Source organism: Bubalus bubalis, chromosome 11 (genome assembly GCF_019923935.1).
Source record: "Bubalus bubalis isolate 160015118507 breed Murrah chromosome 11, NDDB_SH_1, whole genome shotgun sequence".
Taxonomy (NCBI): Eukaryota; Metazoa; Chordata; class Mammalia; order Artiodactyla; family Bovidae; genus Bubalus; species Bubalus bubalis.
Genome location: NC_059167.1, coordinates 4,191,761 through 4,218,548, shown reverse-complemented (window position 1 = coordinate 4,218,548; position 26,788 = coordinate 4,191,761). Strand labels below are relative to the sequence as shown.

General features: G+C 41.4%; 1 long non-coding RNA gene across 1 annotated transcript; it reads right to left on the bottom strand.

The window, feature by feature from the left end:
* Window positions 1–18,846: 18,846 nt before the first annotated feature.
* Window positions 18,847–23,069, bottom strand: LOC123328276. The gene is made up of 2 exons (XR_006543121.2): window positions 22,944–23,069; window positions 18,847–19,174 (listed from the first exon to the last, which is right to left on the bottom strand). It is a non-coding gene; the product is annotated as an uncharacterized LOC123328276 (long non-coding RNA).
* Window positions 23,070–26,788: the final 3,719 nt, after the last annotated feature.

The window sequence follows — 26,788 nt, the reverse complement described above, 5'->3', positions numbered from 1 at the left end:
GTCTCCTGCATTGCAGGCAGACTCTTTACCAACTGAGCTACCATAGAAGGCTCCTATGCTGATAAGCTTTGTAAGTATTTTATAAAAATAAACATGTTTAACCCTCCTAACAATGATTAGACATGGGTGTTATTATTACCAGCCTGTATTACAAATTAGGCAAGTGAAAGTGAAGTCACTTAGTCATGTCCAGCTCTTTGTGACCCCGTGAACTATAGCCTACCAGAATCCTCTATCCATGGGATTTTCCAGGCAAGAGTACTGGAGTGTGTTGCCATTTCCTTCTCCAGGGGATCCTCCCAACCCAGGGATTGAACCTGCGTCTCCCGCATTGTAGGCAGACGCTTTACCATCTGAGCCACCAGGGAAGACAGATGAGGAAACCAAGGCTTAAAGTGTTTAGTCACAGAGCTAGAAGGTGCCCCAGCCCTGCATGCAGGCCCCTCACCCTCAAGCTGAGCCAACACTTGTCCTTCAGGCTGCCTCCCATGGAACAGAGTCCAGCACACCTTTCCACATCAGAGGACTCAGAGGTAAGGACACAGTGGGAAAATGCTGGTCTAGTTGTGACTTTTTAAATCAAGTGACCATGCTGCCTTAGGAAAGTGGTTCATTACCTGGAAAGAACCACAGTCATTTGGAGAGTTGCTTTGGTTTGGTTTATTTTCAAAAATGATTTCAAGACACCACCCCAAAGTCTCCAGGTGTTGTTTCCTGAAAATCTGCATTTTCCACAGCTCCCCGGGGGATTTTGAGGCATCCAGAGGAGTGTTTAGTAATCACAGAAGTTGGGCCACCCCAGAGTGGCTGCATAACTTATTCTTACCTTCAAATGAGTCTAGAATCTAGTCTTACTGTTCTCTTCCAATCACAGCCTCGGTTACTCAGCTATAAAATGAGGGTCTCCTGGCTGTATAGAATCTGGGGTTCTCCATCTACAAGGTGAGGGGGCTTAATAACCTAGCTAACACATTTCCTAGAAGCAGCAGAGAGATTGGGTTTAGCCCTGTATGTGGATTTTGAGGAATAGGATGATAGTGAAGGGACAAGACATAGAGGGGAGACAGTGTTAATGACTCATGCTACCACTCCCGTCTTTTAAAAATAAATTCTCACCCTTTTGCCTAAGAAGAAGTATAGTGTGGAGGCTTCCTGGGTGGCACAATGGTAAAGAATCTGCCTACCAATGAAGGCAATGCAGGAGACACAGGTTCGATCTCTGGGTTGGGAAGATCTCCTGGAGGAAGAAATGGTAACCCACTCCAGTATTCTTGCCTGAAAAATCCCATGGATGGAGGAGCCTGGTAGGCTAGAGTCTACAGGGTCTCCAAGAGTCTGACATAGACTGAGCGACTGAGCACACACACACCTACCACTCTCAAATCTTTTAAAAATAAATTAAAATGTTCACCTGTGTCACCCCCACTCACAGACAGGAATAAGCTCTGCGGGAGCCCCCTTTTGTCAGCCAGCTCCTTTAACTCATTTGGGAATAAACACTGACAGAAAATATCAAGGTATCTATTCTTTCCATACTTTTATCTACAGCATCACTCAAAGAGTTCTTTGAGACAAAACTTTCTAAAAGGCGTAAAATGTGTGCTTGAGCAGGGGTAGATCTATTACAAATAAAATTACCACTGGTACAAGCATGGCAGTGATCAATGCAAAGGCAGGATTATACAGTGTAGAGAAAGAAGGCTTCGGAGCTTGCTGGTCAGGAAAGCCTGCTGGCATCTGTTAGATATACTTTTCACCATAAGCAAAATGAAAATAATACTGGCAGGTTGCAAGCTGCCTCTAAAACAGAAAGGGGTAAATGTGTATCTTTCCCTATTTTGTCTCAGAAACAAAATCCATTCCTTTCCTACTATGATGATCACAGTCTTTCATCCTCTTCCTTCTTTGAGGGTCACCTTCCCTGTGTCCTGTTCCTGCCTGGACCGGAATGGCCCGTCCTTCATTTGTTCACTTAAGAAATATCCTTTAGCCCAAGTAATTGTCTAAGTTTGCAAATTAATATATCTGCAACATGTTTTATGTGCTGAAAAAGTTTTTATCAACAAATAAATCATGTTGGATTTCACCCATTGCTTCTGGGAATTCTTCTGCTCTCCAAATAAAGTATTACCTATGTGTTTTTTTAATTTAAATTTATTTATTTTAATCAGAGGCTAATTACTTTACCTATGTGTTTTTTGAGTTGTTATTTGGTGCTTTTGTCTTTGGTTTTCTGTTTTCTTCTTTTTAATTAACATGTGTGTTCAGTCACTCAGTCATATGACCCCTTGGAGATTGCAGCCCAAGAGGCTCCTCTGTGCATGGGATATTCCTGGCAAGAATACTGGAGCATGTTGCCATTTCCTCCTCCAGGGGATCTGCCTGACCCAAGGATCGAACCCATGTCTCTTATGTCTCTTGCATTGTAGGCTGGTTCTTTACCACTGGCGCCACCTGGGAAGCCCACTGAGACACATGTATACATCGAATACCAATTTTATTACATCATTGAATGTGAGGATATTACTTTATTTTTATTTTGATATCTGATCCTGCAGATTTAATTACACACTGACAAACATGCATATCTCAACCTGCTTTAACTTGGAGAGTCTTATTACTCAGTAGTCCAGAGTATCACCAAAAGATTATCTTCCAATTTATTCTTTAAATTTGCATAGCTCATAAAGGTTTATAAAACAATTTACCCCCTCTGTGACAATGAAACATTAATAGCTTGGGACAGAGAGGATTTTAAAGTACAGTGTCTGGTTGTTATTATCGCAGACCTGAATGGAGGTAATGTTTCTAAAAGAAGAGACAGCAGGAAGAGGAAGTGAGAGGTGATGGAGCATCTCCCTCCAAGACTCTTACCGTGATGGGCACAGAGGGAAGCTGTCAGGAATGGGTACAATAAGCAGGTCTGCCTGATAAGTACAGTCTGAATTCAATGCCAGCTGTGACCAGTGCTCTGGAATTTGTACAGAGTAAAGAACTTCATAAAAGGTGCTATATTAAAATGTAGGTAAATATGCATTTTAACTAGAAGCTGAACGGTGCCTTTCAAAGAGACAATAATTTTTTTTTTTATTGAAAACAATATAAGTTTTACTATTCTGATTAAACTGTGCTTGAAATACATGGTTTGCATTTTAGGGCAATATTTATTTCTGTTAGACATTTATGTTGCATTTTTACTAACCTGTACTATCTTTTCATAGGAATTTTCAGTTGCTGCATTTGAAATGATTAGGACTTGGTATCATGAACACTGCTGCTGCTGCTGCTGCTAAGTTGCTTCAGTCGTGTCCGACTCTGTGCGACCCCATAGACGGCAGCCCACCAGGCTCCCCCGTTCCTGGGATTCTCCAGGCAAGAACACTGGAGTGGGTTGCCATTTCCTTCTCCAATGCATGAAAGTGAAAAGTGAAAGTGAAGTCACTCAGTAGGTGTCCGACTCTTTGTGACCCCATGGACTGCAGCCCACCGGGCTCCTCCATCCATGGGATTTTCCAGGCAAGAGTACTGGAGTGGGGTGCCATTGCCTTCTCCGATGAACACTGCTAGAACATTTGAAATAGCAGTGAATACACTTTTGCTTTTTCTTTCTCTACAAATAGGAAAACAATTACGTTCTAGGATTATATTAATAGTTGGTTTGATTTCAGTAAAATAAAATGTGCTACAGCAGCATGGATTAAAGCACACATATTTTTGTACCTTTTGCTAACTTTTTCCACGGCACTGTGGGAGAATGCAGAAGCAATAAGATAAATTTAAGGATATCAACAAGCATAGAGTTTACCAGAAGGGATGTGACCAAGCCAAAGGAAGTAAGCTGGCTAGAATGAATTTGAATACGCATTTAGGGTGGCCCTGTGCAAACTGTGTGGTATGGAATGAAAGGCCCATGGGTATTTAGAATTGAGAGCTACAGCCCAACGTTTCCAAAACAGCCGACGTTATGAAAACCATCCAGCTGAGGCTAGGTTTAAATGTAACAAAACTACTGAGCATTTTATACACTGTGAGGCAGGATTCACTTTTAACAGGGAAAACAGCAAGGATGTGAGGAATCAGAGGCCCACGTGAGGTCATTTGAGACCCATCTCTGTCTCTTCCCAACTGCATGTCCTTGATAATTTTTTTTTCTTTGAAAAATCTGTCTCTTTCTCTGAAAAACTGGCATGTTACTATTACTAATTAAAATTTATTGAAAAATCAATGTTTTTCACATTCCTTTTATAGTTGGAAAAAAAAAAAAAACCCTCTCTGTAGATAGTAATGTGATCATCAACCTCATGAAGATATTGGAAGGATTCATATGAAAATGGGATAAAATACACAGAAGTCCTTCATAAATTGGAAAGCACTCTTTCTTCTTTGTTAACTGGAAATCGATCTCCCTTTTCCTTCTCTTTTTGTCAAAATGCTGATTGGGAAAATATTGCTTTTGAGCTACTTTTACTGGACTTTATTAAGTAAGCCGTTGCTCAAAGGCTAGAAAATTAGGAGATGCAATGATTGCATAATCATGAGCTATATAATGATAGTTGTTCGAGGAAATACGAAAATCACCTCAGTAATTCTCTTATTAAGAATATATCTCAAGACAGACCTGAAGCACCTGGAAGAATTGCAAGATGCAAATAACACAGGCTCAAAACAGGCACCCTGGTGTCCACACATCTCCCAGAACCAAGCAGTGTGAATGCAAATCCATTTACGAACCAGAGGATGCGTTTGATTTCAATCCTCTCTCCCCTGATACTCTAAATTAGAAATCGAAATAAACTCTGAAGCAATTTTAACAATTCCAGAAATAGTAGCATTTGAGCAGCAAGTTTCTTGTCATTTTCCTATTAATGCCAATTTTTGAAGTAAACCAACCTATAATATTTTTGACAGGTCAATGGCTAGAGTAATAGAGAAATTTCAATATATCAGTTTTCATTTCATATTTAGGGGGAAGAAGGCCGAACGTCATTCCAGCAATTCCAATTTTCTAACAAAACCCAGTGGCACATGAAACTCTCATTTAACAGGTCTCCATTCTCAGGGGAAAATACATTTTAATCTTTTAATTCCATTTATTTATAATTGTAGTTTCATGTCCTAAAAAATTCTGTTCAATGAACTTTTATATTTTTTTTCTTCATAGTCTATATAACTAGTTTTCAGTTGCAGACTATGTGATATTATTCAGGTGTTAAGACAACTACTTAATTGTAGAAACTTATGAAGCTCAGGGAGAGGTGGAATGTGCAGGTTTTAATTTTACACAAGTCTTCTCAGCTAAGTGAGAAAAATCTTGGTAGAGGAAATTAACCAATAGTCTGGGACAAACTCTTTTTGAGATTTTTGGATTAAAGCAAACTAGTGCTTATTCCTATGCCTGAAAGTAAAATAGAAGTTATTACAAGATCCCAGAAATCAAAGTAAGTAAATGAAAAAGATATTTCATAGTAATTAAATGTTAAGTTATACTTTTGGTTTCTAGTGATCTTGGAAAAATATTTTTTGAAAGATAAAGAGGAACAAATAGCAGGATCCAGATGAATGGTCTTTGGAATAACTCATGATTCAGAAGAAAGTGAAAAAAAAATTCCAGATATACTTTTGAAATTAAAAGCTCAAGCAATTTTGTATAGCATAGAGCTTCATCTGGGCTCAGGAACAAAAGAGACATAAAATCAATTTCCACTTCTTCTACTTAGTAACTTAAGTTTCTTAACCCCACTTAGCTTCAGGTCCCTTATTTGCAAAATGAAGATATTAGCAATAATAATGATAATATCAATCATGTTTGCAGTGTTGGGGACCTTGTGAAATAATGCACATCAAGTGTATATTACAGTGTTTATCCTGAATCAAACAAAGGCTTAGTAGTAATTTATTGGCTGCATTGTTACTATTCTTTCTGTAACACAACCTCTCTTTGTTTGGGGCAACTTTTCTCATCAGTAACCTTGAGGATCAGCAACAAAGGATGATTTCACCTCCTGAGTCATCATCCCTACTGAAATCTGGGGGCCCATGGGTGCATGTTTGAACCAAGTCTAGCCAATCAGCCAATTACTAATCTATTGTTTGAACAATCAGTAAAGAGGCCCTTTCTCCTTCTAGGTCCTGGATACAAAAGCCACTAGTCCTGAGTTTCCAGAGGCTGCTTTGCTACATCCTGGAGAAAGCGTTCCTACCCAGCCCACCTAGAGCAAAGAAGAGCAAAGGAAACAGTAAACTCAGAACTCCAGTTCTACTGGAAGACAACTTTGCATATTTGGAAACATGAATTCCTTTGTTTGGCTTTAGCTTAGTGCTAGTCACTCCTTGGGCTTTCTTGGTGGGTCAGACAGGAAAGAATTCTCCTGCAAATGCAGGAAACCCAGGTTCAATCCCTGGATCAAGAAGATCCCTTGGCGAAGGGAATGGCAACCCACTCCAATATTCTTGCCTGGGGAATTTCATGGACAGAGCCTGGAAGGCTACAGTCTATGGGATCGCAAAGAGTCAGACACAACTGAGACACTAACACTTTCGCTTTAGTGCTTAGTTGAAGCAAGACTACTGGAGTGGGTTACCATTCCCTTCTCCAGAGGATCTTTTGGAGCCAGACCCAGATCGAACCCAGGTCTCCTGCATTGAAGGCGGAGTCTCTATTGTCTGAGCCACCAGGAAAGCCTTTGGTTTAAGCTAGCCTCCCTCAGGCCTTTGTCACTAGCAGTCTCTGCTGCTGCTGCTGCTGCTGCTGCTGCTGCTGCTGCTGCTAAGTCGCTTCAGTCGTGTCCGACTCTGTGCGACCCCAGAGACGGCAGCCCACCAGGCTCCCCCGTCCCTGGGATTCTCCAGGCAAGAACACTGGAGTGGGTTGCCATTTCCTTCTCCAATGCATGAAAGTAAAAAGTGAAAGTGAAGTCGCTCAGTCGTGTCCAACTCTTCGTGACTTCATGGACTGCAGCCTACCAGGCTCCTCCATCCATGGGATTTTCCAGGCAAGAGTACTGGAGTGGGGTGCCATTGCCTTCTCCGAGCAGTCTCTATTCAGTCCTTAACAGTTTTTACTATTAGACTAATGGCAAGATTCATGTTGGTAGGGATTTCAGAATGGAAGTAATATTTCAAATCTCTAAGCTACTATTAACATGTGATACCAGATTGGTTGAGTCATCTTGGAATGACACTTGGATCTGTGAAATACTGAAAATCCTACACTGAAAATAGATTTCTTGACATGCCACAATGCTGCAAGGACTGATGTAGCTTGAGAAGGAAACTGTACAGATAGAAAGATGTTGGCTTTAGGGTAACTCTACATTGTGTCCTTACTGTCTTAGATTAGTGCACTACAGGGTGAGACCCACCACATTACACCTCATTTTAGTTCTTCAACTCAGTTTAGTTGCTCAGTCACATCCGACTCTGGACTCCTTGGACTGTAGCATGCCAGGATTCCCTGTCCACCACCAACTCCCAGAGCTTACTCAAGCTCATGTCCATCGAGTTAGTGATGCCATCCAACCAGCTCATCCTCTGTCGTCCCCTTCTCCACCTGCCTTCAATCTGTCCCAGCATCAGGGTCTTTTCCAATGAGTCAGTTCTTCACATCAGGTGGCCAAAGTATTGCAGGTTCGGCTTCAGCATCAGTCCTTCCACTGAATATTCAGGACTTATGTCCTTTAGGATGGACTGGTTGGATCTGCTTGCAGTCCAAGGGACTCTCAAGTTCTTCTCCAACACCACAGTTCAAAAGCATCAATTCTTCGGAGCTCAGCTTTCTTTAGAGTCCAACTCTCACATCCGTGCTGACTACTGGAAAAACATAGCTTTGACAAGACAGACCTTTGTTGGCAAAGTAATGTCTCTGCTTTTCAATATGCTATCTAGGTTGGTCATAGCTTTTCTTCCAAGGAATAAGCATCTTTTTATTTCATGGCTGCAGTCACCATTTGCAGTGATTTTGGAGCCCCCCAAAATAAAGTCTCTCCATGTTTCTATTTTTACCCCATCTATTTGCCATGAAGTGATGGGACTGGATGCCACGATCTTAGTTTTCTGAATGTTGAGTTTTAAGCCAGTTTTTTCACTCTCCTCTTTCTCTTTCATCAGGAGGCTTTTTAGTTCCTCTTTACTTTCTGCCATAAGGGTGGTGCCATCTGCATATCTGAGGTTATTGATATTTCTCCCGTAAACCTTGATTCCAGCTTGTGCTTCATTCAACCCAGCATCTCACATGATATACTCTGCATATAAGTTAAAAAAGCAGGGTGACAATATACAGCCTTGATGCACTACTTTGCCAATTCGAAACCAGTCTGCTCTTCCATGTTTGGTTCTAACTGTTGCTTCTTGACCTGAATACAGATTTCTCAGGAGGCAGGTCAGGTGGTCTGGTATTCCCATCTCTTGAAGACTTTTCCAGAGTTTTTTGTGAGCCACACAGTCAAAGTTAATTCTTTTCTTGCCCCTTTAAGAGCAATGATAGTGCATGCACTTTTTCTAGTGTACTTTGTGTTTCATTATTTTTTAATTTTATATCATTTTTCAAAAATTATCATTCTTCCCTAAAGGGAAGAATATCAGCCTTCCCCAAAGGCTCTAGAGTAGGAGATTCTCTACATATCTGATAAAATTAAGGAACCAATGAAAATTTTACAGAATAAAGTTTTTGCTATCCAGACCCATTTAGTTCTCTGAAAAAATGCCATTTGTTTCTTGTTTAAAATATGGCACAAGTTCACAGAGGGGCAAACATGTGTTTCCAAGTTCCAAACACATTTTTCTTTTAAAAAAAAAAAAAAGCCAAAAAGAAAAAACATGAGAGAGACCCAATCCTCAAATGCCCAAAACACAAATATAAGAGGATCCTTTGAATGAGGAAACAGAAACATCTTGAATGTTTCTTGAATGGCATCTTGAATCAGCTAGTTGTTGTTACTCAAGGGTTATTTGAACAAAACATAACCCTTGAGTAACAACAACTAGCTGATTGTAGTCATTTCCTTCTCCAGGGGATCTTCCCTACCCCAGGACTGAACCCAGGTCTCCTACATTGCAGGCAGATTCTCTACATCTGAGTCACTAGGGAAGCCCAACGAGGCTCAGTTCAGTTCAGTTCAGTTGCTCAGTCATTTCCTACTCTTTGTGACCCCATGAACCGCAGCACGCCAGGTCTCCCTGCCATCATCAACTACCAGAATTTACCCAAACCCATGCCCATTGAGTCAGTGATGCCATCCAATCACGTCATCCTCTGTTGTCCCCTTCTCCCACCTTCAATCTTTCCCAGCATCAGGGTCTTTTCAAATGAGTCAGCTCTCCGCATCAGGTGGCCAAAGTATTGGAGTTTCAGCTTCAACATCAGTCCTTCCAATGAACACCCAGGACTGATCTCCTTTAGGATGGACTGGTTGGATCTCCTTGCAGTCCAAGGGACTCTCAAGAGTCTTCTCCAACACCACAGTTCAAAAGCATCAACTCTTTGGTGCTCAGCTTTCTTTACAGTCCAACTCTCACAGCCATACATGACTACTGGAAAAACCATAGCCTTGACTAGACAGACCTTCGTTGGCAAGTAACGTCTCTGCTTTTGAATATGCTGTCTAGGTGGGCCCACTCCAGTACCTTTGCCTGGAGAATCCCAGGGACAGAGGAGCCTGGTGGGCTGCTGTCTATGGGGTCGCACAGAGTCGGACACAACTGACGCGACTTAACAGCAGCAGCAGCAGCAGCTAGGTTGGTCATAACTTTCCTTCCAAGGAGTAAGCGTCCGTTAATTTCATGGCTACAATCACCATCTGCAGTGATGTTGGAGCCCCCAAAAAATAAAGTCAGCCACTGTTTCCATTGTTTTCTCATCTGTTTGCCATAAAGTGATGGGACTGGATGCCATGATCTTAGTTTTCTGAACGCTGAGTTTTAAGGTTAAACTTAATTTAATTTAAACATTAAATTCAACAAGGCTACTGGAGTCTAATCAATCCTATGTGATACTCTTTAGGCTGCTCAGCAGGTCATGTGTGGTTCCTTATGGTGCTCCTGATGGCCAAGGAAGGAAAATTCTGAGAGGTTTGGGGGTGCCCCAAACCCTTGAGAGTTAAAAGTGCCAGGGCTGTGAGTAGATCTGACTCTGCTGCCTCTCCCTCCCCACCACAGCTTCCCCAGGAAGGTCATTCCCAGGTGGATTTCTGTGCATTGTCATCTTTGTGGAGTGAGTACACCTAATCCCACCATCTCAGAGATGTCCTGCTGCTATATTCATGTATATCCTTCCCAGACTTTCCAAACTTCTTTATGTCTATTTTTCTGAAGGAGAGGGGAAAAAAAAGGACTTCCCTGGTGGTCCACTGGTTAACAATCTGCCTTCCAATGAAAGGAATGTGGGTTCCATCCCTAATCAGGGAACTAAGATCCCACATGCAGCAGGACAACTAAGCCTATGCACCGTAACTACTGAGCCCACACTCTCAAGAGCCTGCACACCACAACTAGAGAGGGTCACACCACAACTAGAGAGGGTCACACCACAACTAGAGAGGCACACACCACAACTAGAGAGGCTCACACCACAACTAGAGAGGCTCACACCACAACTAGAGAGGCTCACACCACAGCTAGAGAGGCTCACACCACAACCAGAGAGGCTCACACCACAACTAGAGAGGCTCACGCCACAGTGAAGATCCCAAGAGCCACAACCATGACCTAACACAACCAAATAAATAATTAAATATTTTTTTTAAAAGACATGGAGTTCATTGCCTCCCACAAGCACACCAAACATAACTATTTACAGAGCAACTATTGATAAAACTTGAAGACTAGCAAAAAATGTGTTCCCACCAAAAAAAATATAAAGCAGGAACCACAGTGAGATCAGTAAAAAGGATGGAGACACATATAGTCAAGACCCATATTCCTTGGTAACATGCATGCAGTCATGTTTGACTCTTTGCAACCCCATGGACTGTAGCCCGCCAGGCTCTTCTGTCTATGGAATTTTCCAGGCAAGAATACTTGAGTGGATGCCATTTTCTATTTGGTAGATTGCCCACAAACAGAAGGATAATTACAGTTGTCAAGGGTCTGTACAAGGACCAAGTGGTCCAAGCCCCACATCGGGCTCCCCAGCCCAAGGATCTTGTACCTGGAAGATGAGCCCCCAGAACATATGCTTTTGAAGGTCAGTGGGGCTTGTGTATGGGAGAGCTTAGAGGGCCATAAGAAACAGGGACTCTGCACTTAAAGGACAAACAGAATTTCATGCTTCAAGACCCAACCCATTGCAGAGACAGTCATTTGAAAGAAGCCTGAATCAGACCCACTTGCTGAACCTGGAGAGCCTCCCAGAGAGGCAGGAGGCAACTTGGACTCCCCCTGGGGGCATAGATGCCAGTAGAAACCATTGTCGGGATCTTATTCTGCAATGAGGACATGGGTGCCAATAAGAAGCCTTTTGGAATCCTCCCTTGAGCCTGTTATTGCTATGGGCTAACCCACACACTGGCTCATTGGCATCAGTCCTAGGACCCCCACCTCCATACCAAGCCTCTAGCCACACAAGGACACACCCACACCCACCAGTGGGCCCAAACCAGCCCCAGCACCCCAGGACCCCAGAGCCAACCATCCCAGGACCTGGCTTTGTATACCAAATGAGTGGTACCAGCCACGGAACTCCTAGGACTCACTTCTAGCTTCGCTATGACCCAGCCTCCTCATCAGCAGACAAGAACCAGCCCAGGGAACCCTGGAGTGGTATAGCCAATTACATCAGGGCCTGGGCCCACCCACCCAAGGCTGGCTCCACCATCACATGGAAGGGTCTGGCAGACAACAAGGCCAGAATCGGGGGAAGACCTGCCTACAAATGCACCCCCAGAAGTCCGCCCTGCTGCAGCAGGAAGGTCCACAGAGCCCACACAGGTGACACTCAGAGAGCATATAGCTCTAGGGACCAGGGGCTAGTGTTACAACTCTTTTGCAACCCTATGGTCTATAGCCTCCAGGCTCCTCTGTCCATGGAATTTCCCAGGCAAGAATACTGCAGTGGGTTGCCATTTCCTTCTCCAGGGGATCTTCCTGACCCAGGGATCGAACCCACATTTCTTCCACTGGCTACGGTGGATTTTCTTTACCACTGAGCCACGTTGATGAAATATATCTAATCCCTATGTTGTTCACCGAGAACTAGCATAGTATCATAGGTCAATTATACTTTAACTAGAAAAAAAAAAGTCCCAAGTTCCCATGTTACTTAATCATGGAAGGAGGTTCGCCTTCTTTCTTTAATTACTTTTTAAATTAGGTAATTACATTTACCAAAATAGCCTTTAAAAATAATTGAAAGATTTAAGTTCATGAAAATATAACTTTGTAAAGACCAGCATATTATTTTTATAGAACATTGCTTAATTTTTAAGTAAGAAAAGAAAGGTGTAAAATGTGACAATAGAGACGGGTAAGCAGACTTTTATGACCTTAAATGAATAAAGAATAGTCAAGTTATTGGAATATAAAAGAAGTAACATATGTTCAGCATATTGCTGTTTATGAAATGACTTACCATCAGTGTCTATTTTTTATAATCAGTATTTTCAAAATGCAAGATTAAAATTGAAAGTTTATGTCTTTTCCCTTGAGTTATTTTCTTTTGCAGGGCTGGTAGTGGGAGAATTATGGCAGTATTTTGTTTCCAGTCTGCTTTTAAATGGTTGTAGTTTTTATAACAATAACAAAACTTTGGAGCATCAGTACCTTCAAAAGCTATCATCTCCTCAAGAGCTGACAAGCTCAAACTGGAGTTTTCATGACCCCACCTGGAGCAGGCAATAGCTGAAACAACATGCAAACTGTTTCCGGTAGGAATATGAATTATATATGCATTTTCATGCTATATCTTTTAAAGACAGAACTTCTGAGATTAGATAGGAATAGGCCCTTATTCCATGAGGGAAATTCTGTGAAAGTGCTAGTCACTCAGTCGTTGTGCTCGACTCTGCAACACCATGGACTATAACCTGTCAGGCTCCTCTGTCCACGGAATTTTCCAGGCAAGAGTACTTAAGTAGGTTGCCATTTCCTCCTCCAAGGGACCTTCCTGACCCAGAGATCAAACCTCCCATATTGCAGGTCTCCCATATTGCAGGCAGATTCTTTACCATCTGAGCCACTGGAAAAGCCTTCCTTATTCTGTATTGGCCATTTCTGAACCAGGTTGAAAGAATGTTTGAAGCTTAAGCTCATCTTAGTGTAATGCAGGTTTGACACCAAGAATGGAATTGCACGTAGTGTCATAGATGAAAGAGACAATTCTTAATTATCTACTTTAAATTTTCTTTCCCAGATAAGCTGATTTTCATGAATAGTGGCAGTCAAGAGCATGGACTCTTGAAGGAAAATCTGGAGACAGATCCGATTTTTGCTAACTCCTAGTGATGTGATCCTGGCAAAAGAGTCTACTTTTCAGTTTGCTTTCCAGTTACATGAGGATACTGAAGTCACAAAAGATGGTTGTGTAGGGATTAAACAAGGAAATCTGTAAAATGGGTAGCAAAAATAATTGATGATGACTGCTGCTAATATGAGGGCTTCCCAGATGGTGCTAGGGGTAAAGAACTCACCTGCCAATGAAGAAGAGGTAAAGGATGTGGGTTTGATCCCTGGGTTGAGAAGATCCCCTGGAGGCGGACGCAGCAACCCACTCCAGTATTCATGCTTGGAGAATCTCATGGACAGAGGAACCTAGTGGGCTACAGTCCACGGGGTTGCAGAAGTGTCAGGCGCTACTTAGCAACTAAACAACAACAACAGAGGCATCTGCCCTAACTAGTACCATGTCAGAGTAAAGACTAGTAGAAGTCATAATCAAGTGCTGGTCCAAGTGACTCCAGTGAAATGTTTTGTCCACTAATCAACTCAAGGCTGGATTTCTGAACAAACACCTGGTTTATTGGATTCCTCGAAACTTTATGTTTAATGCTGAAGCATAGTAAGCTGGGCTGTATTAAAGTTAAGGAAATAGTTGTTAGAACAGTCAACTCTCCCCTAAACCCACTCAGTTGGCATATTAGTCTATTTCTGTTGTGATAGGCAAATATGACTTCTTGTGGTTTCTGAGGGTAGGGTTGCCTGTGTTTACTCTGTGAGGTTGTGGAGTTATTCAGGAGCCCAGGGCATGGCAACCCACTTCTTGCCTGGAGAATCCCATGGGTAGAGCAGTCTGGTGGGCTATAGTCCATGGGCTCACAAAGAGTCAGACACGACTGAAGTGACATAGCCCACAGCACACACTTAGGAACCCAGGCCAGAGAAGGAGACTCTGTCATCTTAAGCACGTGGCTTCCCAGAACATCCTGATGTCTGAAACTCATCAGCTGGGTCCTTCTTACTCTCTCCTCCTAGAAGTGAACACATCACTTGCACTGGAATTCTGCTGGTGTGAGCCAATTACATGGCCCCATCACTGGGAATAGAAAGCCTGTCTTCCAACTCTACCCTGAGAAACAGAGCACACCTCTTTACTGCAGAGCTAGTCTTTCTGTGCCACAGGCGAGCAATGTGTTTGGAATGTAAAGAAGAAAATAAGTTTCAAGTGATCATTCAACGGGCCTGCCCTCCTTCTATTGTAAGTCAAGAGAGGGCAGAGAAGATGGGCAGAACCCACGGTGTGGGCTCACAGGAGTTGGCCAGGCATCGGCAAGTGTTTTCTGCTAAAGTTGTGGGACTGGCTGTCTGCTGCCTTCCAGCTGACGCTGAGGGGATGCTGCATCGTCACAGGCCAGTTAACTGCTGAGTTTATCCTGGAGTGTCTAAGTTTGATGAAACTCACAATAAGAGTCTAGGAACAAAGGCTGGAGCAAGCCCTATTACCAGAAGTTTTCAGAGTAATGAACAGGCTTGAACAGAAACTGCAGGATGGCTGCAATGAAAACTCCTCTGAAAACTGTGTTCCAGGAACAGTAAGAGAAAATAGTGAATTTCACATCTTTTATGAACACCCGACAACCATGTGGGATTGATCAAAACTGTCCCCTAGTTGTTTTTCCCAGGAAAATGCTAGAATTGGCCAGTAAGTCTGTCTTTGCTTTGCTTCCCTCCCTAGATGGTGTCCTCTTATTTTTTTTCATGTTTTAAATTAATTATTGTTTTCTTCTGATAAGGGAGCCTAAAACATAACCTTCTGCAGGGGCGGGGTGGAGAGAATAGCTAGAGTTAGGTAAACACATTCATTTATGAACTCATTCATTCATTCATTCCTATATTCATCACATGTTTACTGAGTATCTACTTATGCCAGGTTTGTTGTTGTTTAGTTATTTAGTCATTTAGTCATGTCCAATTCTTTGAGACTGCATGGACTATGGCCCGCCAGGATCCTCTGTCCATGGGATCTCCCAGGCAAGAATCCTGGTGTGGGTTGCAATTTTCTTCTCCAGGGGATCTTCTCAACCCAGGGACTGAATCCATGTTTCCTGCGTTGGCAGGCAAATTATTTACCACTGAGCCACCAGGAAAGCCCACTGCGTGTGAGGTACTACATTAATATTGGGAAAATAAAGATGATAATAACAATAAAATAATACTAGCATCAGCAGTGTCTAATATTTATGGAGGACCTACTATTTGTAGGCATTATGTTAAAAGTGTTATAAGCATTTGATCCTTACATGTATTATGAATCCTTTGCATAACTAAGAAATCCAAGTTTTAATGAGGTTAAGAGCCAGATGATGGTCAGAAGAGCAGGATTTAAAATCATATTTGCTTGACTCTGAGTATTGGTCCTAACCAATATTCAGTAAAACACTATTGACAAAAGCAAGCTTAAGGGGCTATATGGCTTTTATCTAGCACTATCTTATAGGCTAGAAGACAAGGTGGATAAATGAGGTAATTAAAATAAATATTAAAAGAGCTCAAATATTCCTGCTCATGATTACCCATAAAAGTTTACATCTGGAATCTGATCCAAAACATAACTAGGATGATTGTGTTGTGTTGTTAGTATGTGTCTAGCTCCCCAAATAAGCCCACGTATCTTTATCATGTTGCACAGTAATATGCACATAGTAGGGAATCAATGCTGCTGCTGCTAAATCGCTTCAGTCGTGTCCGACTCTGTGCGACCCCATAGACGGCAGCCCACCAGGCTCCCCCATCCCTGGGATTCTCCAGGCAAGAACACTGGAGTGGGTTGCCATTTCCTTCTCCAATGCAGGAAAGTGAAAAATGAAAGTGAAATCGCTCAGTTGGGAATCAATAGATGGCGAATGAAAGGAGAAATTGGGAAAACAAAGAACAAAGTTATTAATTCTACTTGGGGAAATCAGAGAAAGCTTCATGGTGACATCTGAGCATATTTTTCAAGGATGAGTAGTTGTGAATCAAACTATTTGTATTGTGGGAGGCTGGTGGATGTTACTGAACCTTTCAAAGAGAAGACCAACAGCTCATGGAAAGCATAGAACTATGCCAATGCTTTGCATCCTTAGGAGACAGTAAGAATGCCCATATGGCTTGCTATTATAGGAGTATCAGAATATGATTGAGGAATTATGTTAAACGATGATGAGAATGAAGCTGCAATGGGAGAAACTGGGCAGAGGACAAAGGTGGGAGGAATATTCTTGAGGAAGCTGGGAGGAGTGGGATTTAGTGCACAACACAGGTTAGCTTGCCAGTTCATGATGATGGAAAAAGAGATGGTCCAATATGTGCAAAGAGGCTAGCGACAAACAAAGCTGATGATGGAAGTCTGTGTGCCTCGTGGTTAATTTCTTCAAATTTTCTTAGTTAAGTGGAATTAACTTCAGAAGAAGTCAAAGTGTCTAAAGCGTTAGAATGAGGTGATTTATCTGACACAAGCCATTGCTGGTCACTCTGCCTGTCTTCTGCTCTTCCAGGCCTTTTACGTATTCCAGGTTTATTCATTCCCAAGTTTCACTGTCCATTTCCAGCGAGCTGGTTTTGCAAGACTTTTTCTACCCATGACTGGCCATCAGGCCTGTCTGATAAAGTTTGCTGAGTCAATAGGCCGTGCAGTGGACTAAAAGTCTCAGTGCCTAAGAACAACAGTTTACGTCTCATTCATGTCACAGATCCATCGGGCATTGTCGGGGAATCTCTGCTCCTCCTGGTCATGACACACCCAGAGATAGAAACGCCTCCTTGTCACATACTTGCACACTTGTAGAGGACAGAAAACAGAACATGTCATGTGAGGCATGCCCTGGCTCCCGAAGTTTCCCTGTAGAAATGACACACACACCTCTGGCTCACTTTATCTGCTGTACAAGCCATCACACCCTGCCTGAGTTCTACAAGCTGAGCAAGTGTGATTTTCCCACCAGAAGAGAAAGTCATACATGGGGGCAAGTAGTGACACAGGCATTCACAGCTGGTAACCTCCAGGAATGTTAGGGCAAGGTGGGAACCATATGTTGCCTCCTCTGAAACCTGGATATGGGGTGGTTTTTAACAATGAAAGCAAGTTTTCAACTAAATTCTGACAAATGATACATATTGGCAAACAGGTCCTCAAACTGGCAAAATAGACTTTGCTTGCTAAGTTTGGGAAATTCCTGTTCTCTGGCTTTGGACATCCTGACAGTCAGTGCCTAGAATGGAAATTTCACTTCAAGACAGATGTTGTGATGAGTCCACTAGGGAGACAGTCACTGCTATTGTTGGGTCAGGTTATTGAGACCGTTGGCACCCTGGAGCTCTGGACCAGAGGGGCTGCATCCGTGTGTGTGTCTGCCAGAATACCTGAACACTTACACTTCATTTTCACACAAGAGTGGTAAAGTGAAGTGAAGTGAAAGTTGCTCAGTTGTGTCCAACTCTTTGTGACCCCATGGACCCCATGGAATTCTCCAGGCCAGAACACTGGAGTGGGCAGCCTTTCCCTTTTCCAGGGGATCTTCCCAACCCAGGGATCGAACCCAGGTCTCCCACATTGCAGGCAAATCCTTTCACTAGCTGAGCCACCAGGGAAGCCCCAAGGGTGGTGAACTACATTTAATTATCCTAATCAAAGCCAAGTCTTTCACATCACTTATATTTTATGAATCAAATTGTTTTAAGAATCCTTTAAGCTAACTGTGTCTTCTTCTGTTGATTTCTATAAATCACCATATATACATCACCATGTATAAAACCAATAGCTAGTGGGAACCTACAACAGTATCCTGACTATTAACAACACAATTAATAATTCCTCAGTATATTGCAATGCCCAGTGTTTATTCACATTCTTCTATCCCAAGAATGTCTTTGTTTCTATTCTGTGCAAATCAAGATACAAAGCAAAACTCTGTCACATCTCACGTTTTTTCCAGTATTCAACAGTCCCTTTGGCGATGGTATCTGCCTTGATGAAGAATGCATGATCATTGTTTTGTAGAATGCTCCATCTTCTAAACTTACTTGAATTTATCTTCATGATGCTATTTGGTTTATGTAATAATTATCTGCTGCTGTGTAACAAATTATCCTGAAACTCAGCCTCTTCAATTACAAACATGTATTACTTCACGGGTTCTTTGCTTCTGACTCAGAGTCTCACACTGGACTACAATTAAGTTATCAACTGAGACTGCAGTCACTTCAAGGCTGGACTGGGGGAGGAATCCCTTCCAAGTTCACACACTTGAATGCTGATGGGATTCAGGTCCTCCTGGGCTATCAGGGCTTAGAGTCTCAGGTCCTGGGTGGCTGCTGGCAGGAGAAATGCCTTAGTTTCTTGTTGTATAGTCTTCCTTGCATGACAACTCGCACCGTGGCACCTGTTTCCATGACAGCGAGAAAGTGAGAGAGCAAGCAACAGAGGACAAGCAAAAAGGAAGCTAGATTTTTAAAAATTTTTATTTAGTTAGTTAGTCTTGGCTGTGCTGGGTCTTCATTGCCACGTGCAGGCGTTCTTTAGTTGCAGTGGAGACTATTCTTCCTTGCGGTTCTCAGGTTTCTCTTCTTTCTGAGCACAGGCTCTAGAGTTTGGACTCAATAGTTGCAATGCACAGCTTTGTTGCTCCGAGGCTTGTGGGATCTTCCCAGACCAGGAACTGAACCCATGTCCCCAGCATTGGCAGGTGGCTTCCTAACTACTGGACCAACAGGGAAGTCTTAGATGCTTTTTCTTTGTTAGATATATTTGATTCACAATATTGGGTTAGTTCTGTGGGTATAGAACAGCAATTCAATTATTTATTTGAACATTTGTTTCTTCTTCTTTAGATCATCTTGCTTTATAAGTTATCATAAAGTACTGAGTATATTTCCCCACGCTATATAGTAGGTCCTTGAGAAAGAAAGAGAAGTTGCCCAGTCGTGTCTGACTCTTTGCGGCCCCATGGACTGTAGCCCACCAGGCTCCTCTGTCCATGAGATTCTCCAGGCAAGAATACTGGAGTGGGTTGCCATTTCCTTCTCCAGGGGATCTTCCCAACCCAGGGATCAAACCCAGGTCTCCCACATTGCAGGCAGAAGCTTTGTCCTCTGAGCCACCAGGGAAGGGTTAGGTCCTTAAGAAGCTAGATGCTTTTTGTAACCTAGTCTCAGAAATGACTAGGTTGAGTTGAGTTGAAATGAATGTTGAGTTCCATTCAACAGAAGTGTGTCACTGAATCCAGGCCATACTCAAGGGAAGGGAATGAAGTATGATATGGACACAAGGAAGTGCAAATATTGAGAGCAGACTACTTTATCATTGGTAATCTTTGTAAAATGAAAGTTAAATGTAGAAAATTAGATTGATGATGAATATCTTTAACACAAAAATAGGAAGGATAATGGTTTATACTCTGTATTGTATGACACCTGGAATAAATATATAATCATCCCACTATTACCAAAACTAAAATTGATCCCTGAATAGAGGTAATGGCAGCTTGATTCCTCCACGGTAAAATTATACTTCTCTTTTTCAACCAGAATGTGATTAGTGGATTTTATTTTGGTATCACATAACTGTCCATCCACAAAGGGTTTTAACACTGTATGCCAGTGACTGCAAAGTATGTTTTTGCTTTTCAACTCATAATAGTCATTCTGTATTTCTATCTGAACCTTGGTCAAATAGATCTTTCCCTTTTGACAAAGACTATTCAGTTACCCTGAAACATAGCACTTAACAGAAGGGCAAGAAAATTGTTCATTTTTTTTCTTCCCTCTAAACTTAGTTTTCAGTACCCAGAGTTTACTGATGTCTAAATGCACATCTCTAATCAACTCTGTCCCATCAATATTCCTCATTCAATGTGGTCTGTGATAGTTCTCTGGGAAAAATAATTAAGTTTTACCACCATTTTTATTTGTTTCACGTTGTTACTGAAATTCCCTTCAGTGTCTGTATTCCACAGGGCACTTTCCTTAACAAGTCTTATGTAGCCCCATGTAAGCATGTACTCAACCCATTTAATGCCACCTTTCTGCTGTGGCATTCCCAAGATGTATCTTTAACAGTTTGATTGTATCATTTATTGGATGCTGGATTGATTCCTGCAATTTTATAATGTTCTAATCCTAATGTTCGGTTCCAGCTTGCTCTATTACCCCTAGTGCCATTTATGTACATCTGGCCTGGCCAACTCATGTTCTTTTATATGGCCTTAGCAATTATTTAGATGACCAATATTCACTAAAGCACGCATGCCAGAGATATGGCATGCCTGCCAAGAAATCATCCCTGCAAAACCACAGGATGGTCTGTTGTAAAATTGCCCTAAAATTAATATCTTCATGTTTATTGTTATGAGATTTTGTCATTTTTTTTTTTTTGGAGCTTTGTTGAAAATCTAAATAACATGAGGTTCCCTCTGTAGACCAATCTAATACTTGAAACAGACTAGAATATGACAAGCAGAATCCATGCGTGAGAAGATTGTTACAAATTCTCTGCAACTTGGTAAATCTCTATTGGTGGTACCCTGGGTCACAAGGACAGGACTTCACAGAGGGCTGGGATTCCCAGGAAATCCTGATTCCATCACAGTCCCACTCTACCATGCCACATGTCATGGTACCTTTAAATGACAACTCTAAAATATGGGCTAAATGTCTGATTAATTCTGAGACTGTTAGAGACCTGAAAATGAAATGATGTGAATACTGTATACCTTGTTTCTACACTAAAACTATTTAACTTCATGAATTTTAGCTGTAACAATCCTATTCTCAAAAGTGTTTTAATACAGAATATGGCCTTTTTGTCTAGTCAGTCCTGAAAGCCGTATGTTCCTGAAATAATCTAGTATAAATTTTGTCCTGTGAATAAACAGGTATACCTGTGGTTTAATACTCCTTCTACATTTAAGAATGGCTTTCAGACCCGTGATAATGCCACAAAAATAATAGTGGTTTACACCGATCTTAATTTTTTTTCTCATTATAAGTGCCATGATCAAAGTGGGGAGTGGAGGCCAATTGTCTTTCAAAGATCCTCACCTACTGACCTGTTAGCCAAATTTGTGTCACAGGCATCATCATTAACACAATCCCTAGGGGAATTTTCCATTTATTTCCATTATATATGTTAAGATCAGATTTCTATGATCTATTTACTAATTAGAAGTGTCTAGATGAAGCATTTCTGCGTTTGAACATGATTTTTCTTTTCTTCAGCATGCTGTGTGCTCATTGGCTCCGTTGTGCCTGACTCGTTGAGAAAAAATGGACTGTATTCCGCCAGGTTCTTCTGTCGGTGGGATTCTCCAGGCAAGAATACTGGGGTGGGTTGTCATTTCCTCCTCCAGGGGATCTTACCAACCCAGGGACTGAACCTGTCTCCTGTGTCTCTGCTTTGGCAGGCGGATTCTTCACCACTGCCACCTTCTTCAGGACCCTGCTCAATCTTCTCTTCAGTATTTCCATCCACAAGCCATCATCCCATATATTTCACATCAGTGTATATATGTGTGTTGTCCATCTCCTACTTACTAGAATATGACTTCCCCTGGGCAGGGATTTTTGTCTTCTCCTCCCTGTTTAGTTCCCAGTGCCTAGAAAAGTTCCTGGCCCATACATCAGCATGCAGTATACTTTTTAGGTAAAAGAAAATGTTGAATAAATGAACAGGAATATATAATATTGTTTTATCAAAATGGAGTGAGATTTTAACAGCAGGCTCTGAAATCCCCTATTGCCAGCATAAGGTGGTTTCTGGTTTAATGTCTATTTACATAATAAAGTCAGTTTTGAAAATAGTACTCAAAGTTGCTGAATTTCTTTAGCATTTCTCTCAAATCATTTATTTTTAACTTTTGACTTGCTAATGATCCTGACCTTTCCATTTCTAATACAAAAGTTACCTCTGGATTACTCTATGACATAAAGGAGACCTAACATCCCAAATAGAACAAACCTTAAGATTACAAAAGGTATGAAATTTGGCCAGCAAATTAGCATCAGCAGCAAATAATATTTTGCTTCCTGACTGAAAATCACAGAATTTTTACACTGGTTCATGGGATGAGACTCATTTTTGATAAAGAACTAATCAGTAGAGTGCTCTTGACACATTTTTATAACACATGAAGTTTGTTTTCTTCAACATGTAGGATTTTGTTCACAAAGAATAGATAACAAAACTAGTTGCTGTGCTTATACAAACACCTGTATTATTGGACGCTCTGTGTTGTTCATGATGAAGATAGAATTAGGGCATTGATGTCACTAACACTGCATCTGGGTCATCATATTACTGAGGGGATATTTATATATATAGCTTTAGCAATTGTTACATAAGTCACCACAGTAAAAGTAATCCAGTTTAAGTACCCACAAACATAGGAATATAGTAACTTTGGGGTTAGAGTCATTCATCAAAAATGAAGAATTTCTCAATGAGTCACAAAGGTTGCAAAGAGATACTATTACTATCCCAACCATTCTCAAAAGTCAGCACCCAATTTATGCCAAAACGACAGTGTCAATTTTTACCACTCTACCTTATCCGTGTTTTCCTCAGCTTGTTCGTCTTCACTGTGCTGTCTGGTCTCAGTTGAACATTATTTCTGCTTCTGCTTCTGACTAGTACTTCAGTTGTATTGCCATTTCCTTGGAAACCTCTGTGTGCTTGTGTGTTTGAGTTTGACCACCACGTGACAGGAGAATTAGAGAGTACCTCTGGTTGGTCTTGCTCTAATGGACAGGATTTAATGCAATCTAAATAACTCTTCTACTTTCTTGAGCCAGTTCATTTTATTGTGAGAAGATTAATTCTTCAAAATACCTTGTCATTAACTGGGGAAAATGCCATTGAAGCATACTGGCTAGAAACAAAACCACTCTTACTGGCAGACTCATAGGTCTTTTGGTGGTAGTGATTTACTTACTAAGTTGTGTCTAACTCTTGTGATAATGCCATACTCCTCTCTCCATGGGATTCTCCAGGCAAGAATACTGGAGTGGGTTGCCACTCCCTTCTCCTGGATCTTCCCACCCAGGGGTGGGACTCACGGCTGCTGCACCACAGGCACGTCCTGTCTTTACTCCATAGAACTCTTGTACATTAGCAAAAAATTTTATTTGTGAGAGCAAATAGTATCCCCTTTGACGGCCTTTCATTTGAATCCCTAGCACAGAGTTGAAACACATGCCCATTTCCTGTTAAACTAAGGATCCAAGTGTTTTCTTAAGTTTCTTTCAATGGAAATTCCACTTTTACAACATCAAGGTTACTTCATAAGGGTGTGAAAAACCCATTGACTATGCGTGTCACTCACCCATTCCAGCCTGATTTTTGTCCTACAAGGAGTTGTCATGGCTGGATTCCAATATCAGAGGTTCTACATCTTGCACAGAGCTTTTCCAAGTCTTTTGATTGTATTTCAATCATAATTGAAGAACAAATGCAGCACCCTCACCCCCCACCCCCCAATTAGGAGCCAGTGACAAGTGAGAAAGCATGGACTTTGCTGCATTTAACAAAGGTTCTGTTTAACCCACTTAGCAGTGGTTTCTGTGAATCAACCCTCTAGCTCTTTGCCTTCAGGTTAATCTTAAAATCTGACACAAATTTATTGCACTGAGTTATTCACTACTACCTTTTTTAAACTTCAGATATATGAGTATAATCCCATTTCTTGCCCTCTGCTCACTTAAAAAATGACTGAAAAATTAAATATATCATTGTCCTTACGTATCTGTGAAAAGGTCTTAGGATGGCTCTATCTCAAATGGTGATCGGTAATTTTAAATAGTTTTTATTCAGTCCTATCACTTCATGGCAAACAGATGGGGAAGAAATGGAAACAGTGACAGCCTTCATTTTCTTGGACTCCAAAATCACTGCAGATGGTGACTGCAGCCATGAAGTTAAAAGACACTTGCTCCTTGGAAAAAAATCTGTGAAAACAACCTAGACAACATATTAAAAAGCAGAGACATCACTTTGCCAACAAAGGTCTCTAAAAGTCAAAGTTATGGTTTTTCCAGTAGTCATGTACAGATGTGAGAGTTGTCACTGTTTCCATTGTTTCCCCATCTATTTGCCATGAAGTGATGCCATGATCTTAGTTTTCTGAATGTTGAGTTTTAAGCCAACTTTTTTACTCTCCTCTGCATAGCTGAGGTTATTGATATTTCTCCTGGAAATCTTGATTCAGCTTCTGCTTCATCCAGTCCAGCATTTTTCATGATGTACTCTGCATAAAAGTTAAATAAACAGGATGTACTCTGAATATAAGTTAAGCAGATTTCTCAGGAGGCAGGTCAGGTGGTCTGGTACCCCCATCTCTTTAAGAATTTTCCAGAGTTTGTTATGATCCACACAGTCAAAGGCTTTGGCATAGTCAATAAAGCAGAAGAAGATGTTTTTCTGGAACTCTTTTGCTTGTTAGATGATCCAGCGGATGTTGGCAATTTGATCTTTTGTTCCTCTGCCTTTTCTAAATCCAGCTGGAAAATCTGGAAATACATGCTTCATGTATTGTTGAAGCCTGGCTTGGAGAATTTTTGAGCACTGCTTTGCTGGCGTATGAGATGAATGCAATTGTGTGGTAGTTTGAACATTCTTTGGCATTGCCTTTCTTTGGGATTGGAATGAAAACTGACCTTTTCCAGTCCTGTGGCCACTGCTGAGTTTTCCAAATTTGCTGGCATGTTGAGTGCAACGCTTTCCCCACATCATCTTTTATGATTTGAAATAGCTCAACTGGAAGTCCATCACCTCCACTCGCTTTGTTCGTAATAATGGTTCCTAAGGCCCATTTGATTTCACATTCCAGAATGTCTGGCTTTAGGTGAGTGATCACACCATCATGATTATCTAGGTCATGAAGATCTTTTTTGTACAGTTTTTCTGTGTATTCTTGCCACCTCTCCTTAATGTCTTCTACTTCTGTTAGGTCCATTTCTGTCCTTTATCGAGCCCATCTTTGCATGAAATGTTCCCTTGGTATCTCTAATTTTCTTAAGAGATCCCTAGTCTTTACCATTTCTATTGTTTTCCTCTATTTCTTTGCATTGATCACTGAGGAAGGCTTTCCTGTCTCTCCTTGCTGTTCTTTGCAACTCTGCATTCAAATGGGTATCTCTTTCCTTTTCCCCTTTGCATATAGCTTCTCTTCTTTTCTCAGCTATTTGTAAGGCCTCCTCAGGCAACTGTTTTGCCTTTTTGCATTTCTTTTTCGTGGGGATGGCCTTGATCACTGCCTCCTGTACAATGTCACAAACCCCCTCCATCCATAGTTCATCAGGCATGCTATCGGATCAAATCCCTTAAATCTATGTGTCATTTCCACTGTACATTCATAAGGGGTTTGATTTAGGTCACACCTGAATGGTCTAGTGGTTTTCCCTACTTTCTTCAGTTTAAGTCTGAATTTGGCTATAAGGAGTTCATGACCTGAGCCACAGTCATCTCCTGGTCTTGTTTTTGCTGACTGTATAGAGCTTCTCCATCTTTGTCTGCAAAGAATATAATCAATCTGATTTCTCTATTGACCATCTGGTGATGTCCATGTGTAGAATCTTCTCTTGTGTTGTTGGAAGAGGGTGTTTGCTATGATCAGTGTGTTCTCTTGGCAAAGCTCTGTTAGCCTTTGCCCTACTTCATTCTGTACTCCAAGGCCAAATTTGCCTATTATTCCAGGTGTTTCTTGACTTCCTACTTTTGCATTCCAGTTCCCTATAATGAAAAGGAGATCTTTTTTGGATGTTAGTTCTAAAAGGTCTTGGAGGTCTTCATAGAACCGTTCAACTTCAGTTTCTTCAGCACTGCTGGTCGACGCATAGACTAGATTACTGTGACATTGAATAGTTCGCCTTGGAAACGAACAGAGAGCATTCTGTCATTTTTGAGATTCATCCAAGTACTGCATTTCAGACTCCTTTGTTGACTTTGATGGCTACTCCTTTTCTTCTAAGAGATCCTGCCTGCAGTAGTAGATATAATGGTCATCTGAGTTAAATTCACCCATTCCAGTCCATTTTAGTTCACTGATTCCTAGAATGCCATCTCCTGTTTGACCACTTCCAATTTGCCTTGATTCATGGACCTAACATTCCAGGTTCTTATGCCGTATTGCTCTTTACAGTATTGGACTTTACTTCTGTCACCAGTTGCATCCACAACTGGGTGTTGTTTTTGCTTTAATTCCATCCCTTCATTCTTTCTGGTGTTATTTCTCCACTGATCTCCAGTAGCATATTGGGGACCTACCAATCTGGGGAGTTCATCTTTCAGTGTCCTGACTTTTTGCCTTTTCATACTGTTCATGAATATTATACTGATTGGCTTAATTATTTTCATATTCAGAATTTTTTACAGTACTGTGTAAAAGCAGAAATC